Source organism: Hordeum vulgare, chromosome 3H (assembly GCF_904849725.1).
Source record: "Hordeum vulgare subsp. vulgare chromosome 3H, MorexV3_pseudomolecules_assembly, whole genome shotgun sequence".
NCBI lineage: Eukaryota > Viridiplantae > Streptophyta > Magnoliopsida > Poales > Poaceae > Hordeum > Hordeum vulgare.
The window spans coordinates 473,019,288-473,028,452 of record NC_058520.1 but is presented as its reverse complement, the minus strand read 5'-3'; positions in this window follow the sequence as shown (position 1 = coordinate 473,028,452).

The window sequence follows — 9,165 nt, the reverse complement described above, 5'->3', positions numbered from 1 at the left end:
GCTCACAGAGAAAACCGGTTCCCCCTAATGTTTTTCTGGATATCTTGCATAAACCACCCGTGGTTTTTACCCTCAGAGGAGGAATTGGTGATACCAGATCCCGAGTCTCAGCTCGTGGCAGCTCTCCATGTCATTCCGGATTGGGTTCTCCCTTATATGGCTTATCTCACTCGCGGCGAGGTACCCACCGACGAAGTTTTGGCTCGCCAGATCGTTCGGCGTAGCAAATCCATGGTCATCATTAATGGCGAGTTGTATAAACGGAGCGCTTCTGGGGTTTTTCAGCGATGTGTTTCCCCCGAAGAAGGATGCGCGATCCTAAATGACATTCATTCCGGAGACTGTGGACATCACGCCGGGTCACGTTCTTTGGTATCAAAGGCTTTTCGTCATGGTTTCTTTTGGCTGACGGCTCATGCAGATGCAGAAGACATAGTTCATCGGTGCGAAGGGTGCCAACGTTATGGGAGGCAGGCTCATGTGCCGGCTCAAGAATTGAGAATGATTCCCATTACTTGGCCTTTTGCAGTCTGGGGGCTGGACATGGTTGGTCCCTTTAAAATGTCCTCCAACAAGAAGACCCACCTATTGGTGGCGGTTGATAAATTCACCAAGTGGGTTGAGGCGGAACCTGTTGGAGCTTGCGATGCGGAGACATCGGTCAAATTTTTGAAGAAGCTGATTTTCCGGTTTGGATATCCGCACAGTATTATTACTGATAATGGTACTAACTTGTCCCAAGGGGCGATGCAGGATTTTTGTCATCGAGAACATATCCGACTTGATATTTCTGCGGTCGCTCACCCGCAATCTAACGGGCAAGCAGAACGGGCGAATCAGGAGGTCTTGCGAGGGATCAAGCCCCGACTCATGGTTCCCCTGGAAAGGACTCCAGGGTGTTGGGTTGAAGAGTTACCTTCGGTACTGTGGAGTATTCGGACCACCCCGAACCGGTCCACGGGATTCACCCCTTTCTTTTTGGTCTATGGAGCAGAGGCTGTTCTTCCTATGGACATAAGGCATGACTCCCTTAGAGTCGCCGCATATGTGGAGCAAGATAATGAGCTGGCGCGTCAAGATTCTTTGGATGCCTTGGAGGAGGCGCGTGACCTGGCTGCGGCCCGTTCGGCTATCTATGAGCAAGATCTGCGGCGTTATCATAGTCGCCGGGTTAAGAGTCAGACCTTTCAGGAAGGGGACTTAGTGCTTCGTCTAATACAATATCGAGCAGGCATGCACAAGTTGTCACCCCCTTGGGAAGGGCCGTTCGTCGTCAGCAAGAACCTCCGCAATGGCTCTTACTATTTGGTGGATCTTCGGCCTAATCGACCGACCACGGAGGCTGAGTCAACTCGCCCCTGGAATATTGCCCATTTGCGGCCTTACTACACTTAAGCTCTTAAGCTTTACACTTTGTAAGTTTTTCAGTTTCATTATGAAGTAATAAAATATTCCCCGACTTGGGGGCTTCTCCATTAAAAAGCAAATTGTGACATCCTGTTGCGACCGTATGAGTCGACAGAATCTGCATTTAGGGTGGGTGCACGAGCTTTCTGACTCGCCTCCCCCTGTCGCGACCTTATGAGCCGACGAAACCTGCATTTAGGGTGGGTGCACGAGCTTTCTGACTCGCCTCCCCCTGTCGCGACCTTATGAGCCGACGAAACCTGCATTTAGGGTGGGTGTACGAGCTTTCTGACTCGCCTCCCCCTGTCGCGACCTTATGAGCCGACGAAACCTGCATTTAGGGTGGGTGCACGAGCTTTCTGACTCGCCTCCCCCTGTCGCGACCTTATGAGCCGACGAAACCTGCATTTAGGGTGGGTGCACGAGCTTTCTGACTCGCCTCCCCCTATCGCGACCTTATGAGCCGACGAAACCTGCATTTAGGGTGGGTGCACGAGCTTTCTGACTCGCCTCCCCCTGTCGCGACCTTATGAGCCGACGAAACCTGCATTTTGGGTGGGTGCACGAGCTTTCTGACTCGCCTTCCCCTGTCGCGACCACATGAGCCGACGAAACCTGCATTTAGGGTGGGTGCACGAGCTTTCTGACTCGCCTCCCCCTGTCGCGACCTTATGAGCCGACGAAACCTGCATTTAGGATGGGTGCACGAGCTTTCTGACTCGCCTCCCCCTCTCGCGACCTTATGAGCCGATGAAACCTGCATTTAGGGTGGGTGCACGAGCTTTCTGACTCGCCTCCCCCTGTCGCGACCTTATGAGCCGACGAAACCTGCATTTTGGGTGGGTGCACGAGCTTTCTGACTCGCCTCCCCCTGTCTCGACCTTATGATCCGACGAAACCTGCATTTAGGGTGGGTGCACGAGCTTTCTGACTCGCCTCCCCCTGTCGCGACCTTATGAGCTGACGAAACCTGCATTTAGGGTGGGGTCACGAGCTTTCTGACTCGCCTCCCCCCTGTCGCGACCTTATGAGCCGACGAAATTACTGCTGCTATTTTTCGTTGTGGCATAGCCCTGAAGGTTTTAAGCCCTTTCTTTCTAATGCTTGTTGAAAATATCTATAGTTTGTTTGTTTTCACATATGCTATTCTCAAGGCTTAAGACAGGAGGGTGATAAGAATTGTTTCATCCATGGCGAATTAAGCGCTATGAAAGACTCTTATAAAAGGCGGGTCAAATATTTCAAATCGCCTTAAGGGCGATATAAAGGTTCTTGCAAGAGGTATCATCAAAAACAGTACTGACTTATGGAAAAGGGACCTATTACATGGCTCTCAGGCCAAACTCAATAAAATTTACTTTGCTGGCGCCTCGGGATCATCCTGATGTGAGCTCTGGCCGACTTCGATTTGCAAGTCGCCCAATACCCAATTGCACTTGGCCAAAGCAGCAAAGTCATCTTCATCAGTCAGAATTGATGCCAGGTCTGCTTCCAAGTCGAAAGGATTCTTGGGTCGCCGAGGAGTTAGACTGGTCGTCACGAAGGTTGGCGGGCTGACCTTCTTGTTTCTGCTATCATAAGCCGCCTGGTATTTTGTTAAGTCAAGGCATGCGGCAAGTTGAGTCGCAGCCAGCCGAGAGTCCTTGACTACTCGCTGATAGTCCTCTTCAACAAATTCGGACCCATCGTCCTTGAGCTGAGGAAAGCCCGCGACTACTTCTTCTACGTTGATTTCTGGGGCATATGCCAAACAGCGACTCAGGGCAGTCAGAATACCTCTCCGGGCGGCTGACCGAGTTAACTCGCCAATCTGAGGGGGAAGTGTGGATAAGCAGCCAAGCACCTTCTTGATGGAAGTGATAGGTTCTTTGGCACCCATCACAGCTTTAACTGTCAAGACACTGCATGTGTATAATTGCTCTGTCAGCGTGTAAATCGATTTCAGCATCAACACACAGTCTTCTTGAAGGTTGGCGGCTCTTGGACCTGAATCATGATGATTAGCAACTTATCATAAGTAAAACAAAAAAGAGAGGAGGAGATCAAAGGTTTAAGTAAAGCTTACCAAAGACGGCTTGCGTCATGTTGGAAATATGACGCTTTAAGCCGGACAATTCCTGTTGTACAGTGGCCAGGCTAGCTTCAGCTTTCTCTGCCCTCTTCAAGGCGGCATTTTGTTCAGCCCGAGCTTCTTTCAACTCGGCCTTGAGTTTTACCAGTTCGGCCAAGGCCAATTGACATTTTTCCTCCGACTTAGCTCGGGCGTCTTGTTGTCCAGCTAAGTTTTTCCTTAAATCGTCCAGCGCCGATTCGGTCTGAGCAAGGTTTTCCTATTGAAAGTTTAAAATAAGGGCAAGTCTCAGAATTACTGCAAAGTTATATCCCTGACACTTGGGGGCTAATGTATAATTTTTTCAGGTGAAATTATACAAAAATCGAGACCCGGCTCATCTTTTTACTGATGACCCGGCCCTTGGGGGTTACTGGTCGCGAAGGTTTTTCTAAATTTTCAAAGACCCGTCTCATCTTTTTACTAATGACCCGGCCCTTGGGGGTTAATGGGAATAATATAAGTATAACAAAATTTACCTCATGTTTGTTGTTCAACATCTTCAGCAGGTTTTTCTCCATCTCATAGCTCGCCTCCAGGCGACTTGCAAAGCCAGAGCAGAGTTCCTTAAACTCCAAATTTGCATAGTCGGAAAGTTTCGCCTTGGAGATCCCAGACTCGGGAATGGCCTGAGAGGAGGATGCTACATGTTTGGACAAAACTGTCGCCGCCGTCTTAGAAAAGCCAGAGCCAGTAATAACTACATCATCTGGGTCTTCTGTTGTCATCAATGGGTTCGGCGACTTAGAGGCATCCATTGTTTCCTTCGGCGACTCAGGAAGATCCACTTCAATCACAGGCCCACTCTGATCCGGATTGTCTTGAGTCGGAGTTGATTATTTCGTGGGTTCTGAAGTTGCATCAGGAGTTGATCCACTAGTTTTTCTCTTCTTGGCTTGTGCCCTGACAAAAGGGAATAAGCATGTTAAGGAATTGAAAAGATCGTTATTCTCAAAAGTCGAGGCAAGGTTATCAAAAGACTTACCCCGGAACTCGAATCATTGGTGGAAGTGTTGACATCACTGAGTCGCGGGAAGTGGGAGGAGAGTTCTACAAGAATTATATGTCAATAATACAGGCGGGTTACAAATGTGATCCAAAGAAACATGAATAATGGTTACTCATAAAAGTACCTCGCTTGGCTTTCTTTTGTTCGTTGCTGGTAAGCCAGATACCAGATCGCCGGAGTGACTTCGTGTTTTCCGGTTTGAGGCGTGTTGTGCTTTCTTCAGTAGGAAATTTGGGTCCAAATAAGCATTTGGATGTGAGAAGGGAACTTTCCCACAAATTCGCCTGGACGGCTTAGGTGAAGGAGATGAATCGGAGGAAACAGAAATTACCTCAACAGAGTCCTCTTGGCTTTCGTTATCTTCATTCTATTTCAAGGGAAGGGAGAGATATAAATACAAAGGCTAACAGTAATAGGTGGCGAGTGAAAAGAGAACGAATTTTTACCTCCGAAAGTGCATCACCGACTTGCGATTCGTCAACTTCGGATGGTTCGGCTGCAGCAGATTTGCCCTTACCCTTGGTTTTCTTTGAGGGCAGCTTGACATTTTTCACGGCTTGCTTTTTGGGCCGCCTGGACCAGAACTTATCGCCTTTCTGAAATGGCATATATTACGAAACCACAATACAAATGAAGCATAAAGAATAAAGACCAAAGGCGGGTTAGGTTTGTTTACCTTGGGCGCCGGGTTAATTTTGCAGAAAGGCTTAAGGCCGATTTGGCCGCATTTTCCCGCAGGATCGCCAGTCAGCTTTTTGATAATGGTCACAATATCCTTTTCCGTTAAATTTGTGCGGAAATAGCATTGAGGATGATCCAGGGTGCCATCAAAATCACACATCAGACCATCCCGACGGCTCAGAGGGAGGATACGCCATTCAACCCAACAGCGGATTAGGTCGACCCCGGTAAGACCGTTGTTCGTCAAAGATCTTAATTCAGATGGTATTGGGATGAATTCCGATTCTTCCTCCTCGGTAAGCTTGTCTGGAAGCTTGAAGTTGGTCGGAAGGCGAGTTGGCCTATAACCCAGAAGCTTGTTCTCACCAGCAAGAGACGTCTCTTGACAGTAAAACCAAGACTCGCCCCAGCCTTTGGGATGGCTAGGCATGGTGAGTGAGGGAAATGGGCTATCCCTGCGGCGCTGGACATTGACACCACCAAGTTCCAAGCTGGGGCCGTTATGGAATTCTGTTTGGCGATTCAGATGGAAGAAGTGCCAGAATAAGGGGACAGAAGGCTCGATCCGCAGATAAGCCTCACAGAGAACTTGGAATTGGCACAAATTACTTATGGAATTGGGTCCCAGATCCTGGAGACGGACGTTCATGAAAGTTAAGGCGTCCCTAAGAAACTTTGATCCGGGCGGCTTAAAACCTCGCTCCAGGTGTTCAACAAAAACAATTATCTCCCCTTCTTTGGGGTTAGGGAGATCTTCTCCGAACCCGGTGCGCCAGCCAATAATGTCCTGAGGATCCAAACTGCCCGTTTTCACATAATCGGCTAATATGGAGTCGTCGACCTTGGTAGGAAGCCAGTCACTCTTGAAGACGGCACCCATGCTACAAATAAGTAAAGTATGATATTACATGCCTTGGACACCTACTGTATGGGATGAAATCGGTTCATTTAAACCCGCCAAGTACTTTGATTAAGGAAGGGTTTTGACCCGCCAGATCTAAGGGCCGAGTTGGGTCACTATGGCGACTTATGGAAGTGGGGCTATTCCCAAGGGTTACGTTCTGAAGATGGTAAAGGCATTTCATTTGAAGTACCAGGAGATGAAGACTATAAACAACTTTTTGCAAACAGTAAAACAAGGAATGGATCTACCAGACAGACGCGAAAACTTAGAGAAAATGACTGGTCGCGACAGTTTATTATCAGATGATGCCCATCGCTTGGTGAAAACATTATTTTCAAAGATTCACGAGTACAACGGATCGGTAAAAGTATTCGGAACATTAGCTATGTTATCGACACTCGTGCTAATCGATTCAGAGCAGATAACGTCTGTGCACAAGGAGCTTCAAGAACACGGCAATGGCGGAAGTTCAAGCGGAAAGTAAAACTACTCCTAAAGATAGGTGGAAGCCTAACCTGATATTGTCGGGTGAGAAGAGCCGACGGTGATGGGGTTTGCCGGAGAAGCACGGGCGTCCCGTCGAGCGAAGAGGTTTCCGGCGGCGGCGAAGTTCGTGGTGAATGGCGAGGTGTCCGATGGCGATGCAGTCGACGATGACGATGGCGGATGGGCATGTTGCAGCACGAGAATGGACGACGACGAAAGCCCACAGGCGGTACCGAAGCTCCTCGCGTGAAGGCCGAAAGCACGGTCGGCGGTGGATCCCTCGGGGTGATGCGTTTTTCTCGCTGCGCCGGTGGGGAGGAAGGTGACAGGACTGGTAGGTGGGAAACGCCAGTTCTGTCCCCCCGGGCCTATTTATCAAGGCAAGTGCTGGAATCGAGGCGCCATGAGCGGGAACCGCCGGGGGATAAAAGATTCGCTATAAATGTGCGCCGAAAATTTCGGGATAACAATGCGCTAAAGATCCGTTGGAGTTGTGGCGGTCTTCCCGAAAAAAGAGGAATAAGAAAGGGCCAGTTAGTAATGATCTGGCGACTTAAGGGATTGTCAGTACCCAAAGGCGATGGCGGGTGTGCAGTTTTTTTGACACATGAAGAAAAATAGGGGATGAATCGCCTTCAATGGAGTAGAGGTATTGGCGTGAAGAAGAAAGGTTCAAGTCAATTTTGGGGCCTAATGTTGGGGATGTAACCTGTGGATGACCCGCCCTAGTTGGGCCGGGTTATCCATTGGGCGACTCATCTAAGTGTTTAGTTGGGCCTCGTTTTGGCCGAATCAAGGTCACATGACAAGTATGGCTCTTGGCGGGTCTCCCAGCTTTGGAAGATGGCGATTTAGAGATCACAATGGTCATGAGTTGTAAGAAGGAAGGAATCCTTGTAAACCCTAGGGAGTCGACCTGTATATAAAGGCGAGGTCCTGGGGGACAGAGGATAAGTTAGAAATCATCGAGTGCTAGGTTTAGGCGAGTTACACCTTCCTTGTAATCGAATCCATATCAATACACACAAAAGCAGGACGTAGGCTATTACCTCCTCTCGAGGGGCTGAACCTGGGTAAATCGCCGTGTCTCTCCTGCTTAACCCCTTTGAGTCGCCACCAAGGTGCAATGGCTCCAATATCAAGTCCTTTCACGAGGACATCTGCCGTGAAAAAACCACGATAGTGGGCGAGGGGGTTATCCTTTGCTTGTATGTTGACAACGATGGGACCCGGACGACAGGAGAAGCAAAGACTTCAACAATTTGCACACTTTTCCTTCACTAGATACAACTACGACCGAAGCAAATTGGCTTCGTTGGCTCTTGAATGACTTACTAGTTGTTGAGAAACTTGTATCGGGTGTTCTTATGAACGGCGATAATCAAACTCTGATCGCCAAAGTGAGTAGTTCAAAGGATAAAATGAAGTCATCAAGACATGTTCAGAGAAGGTTAAAGACTTAAAGTGTCTCAGCAAAATGAGAAACTCCGGAGTTCTTGCATTTGATTATATCCAAACATCTAAAAGTTTGGCAGATCCTTTTACTAAGGGTCTATCACGTAATATGATTGATGATGCATCAAAGGAGATGTGTATGAGACATACAATATGAGTTGTTCATGGTGGTAACCTATTCTGTGTGATTGGAGATCCTGTGAATTAGATGTGGAAGACAAGCTGTTGGTCAACTAAGAGGAGAGTATCCTTACCATTGATAATACCACTCCATAAGGATGCAATACTCTCCTAATCTGCATGGGAGGTTGATATATATCTTAATGTGTTCTAAGTGGCTTATTGAAGTAGATATTTTGTCTCGCGGAACATCTTTTAAAGAACACACATATAGTCTGATTATTAACATCGCAATCTATGAGACTAGGGTGCTCTCTAGTAAACTCATGAAAGGACTCGGAGTATGACGCATAAGCTCCACTTGCAAGGAAGTCCCACGGTAGCCTAGTATCGGTCAAGGACTTGTGTGAATCTAGATTCGTAGAAAACTTGCAGTTCAAGGTATAGTCCACTGTTGAAGTTGCTTACTAGTGTAGCATAGATTTCTAGGTGAAAGTTCAACTTAACAGTCTTCACTACAATATCGGTATATAAATAGTGTTTTGGAACCAAAGGCAAATTTTTGTGTGCCTTTGGGATCTGGTGGGGGACTGCTGGAATTTGATCCATATACGGTCCAACCCAGTTTCATAATTCATGATAAATCCTGTAGGCCCACTAAGCCCATTCGTGTAAGGCAAGAGGTGGGACTAAAGTTTAGTCCCACATTGCTAGTTTGGTAGGAGTTGGACCTCCTTATAAGGGAGGATGTTTCTTGACATGTATGAGAATGAAAACAAGAGAGACATACACGGGCGCTCCTCCTCCGCCGCCCGCCTCGCCACGCCACACCACTCCATGCCACGCCTTGTCATGACGCGCTGCGGGTTGCAGGATGAGCCGAGCCGATGTCTAATTTTTTGCCACGCACGACTGGTATACGAAAGGTCACTCGGAAGCTGAAAAGTTTTGTTGTGGTGGAGATTAAATATGAACATTGCACTTCGGCTGCTG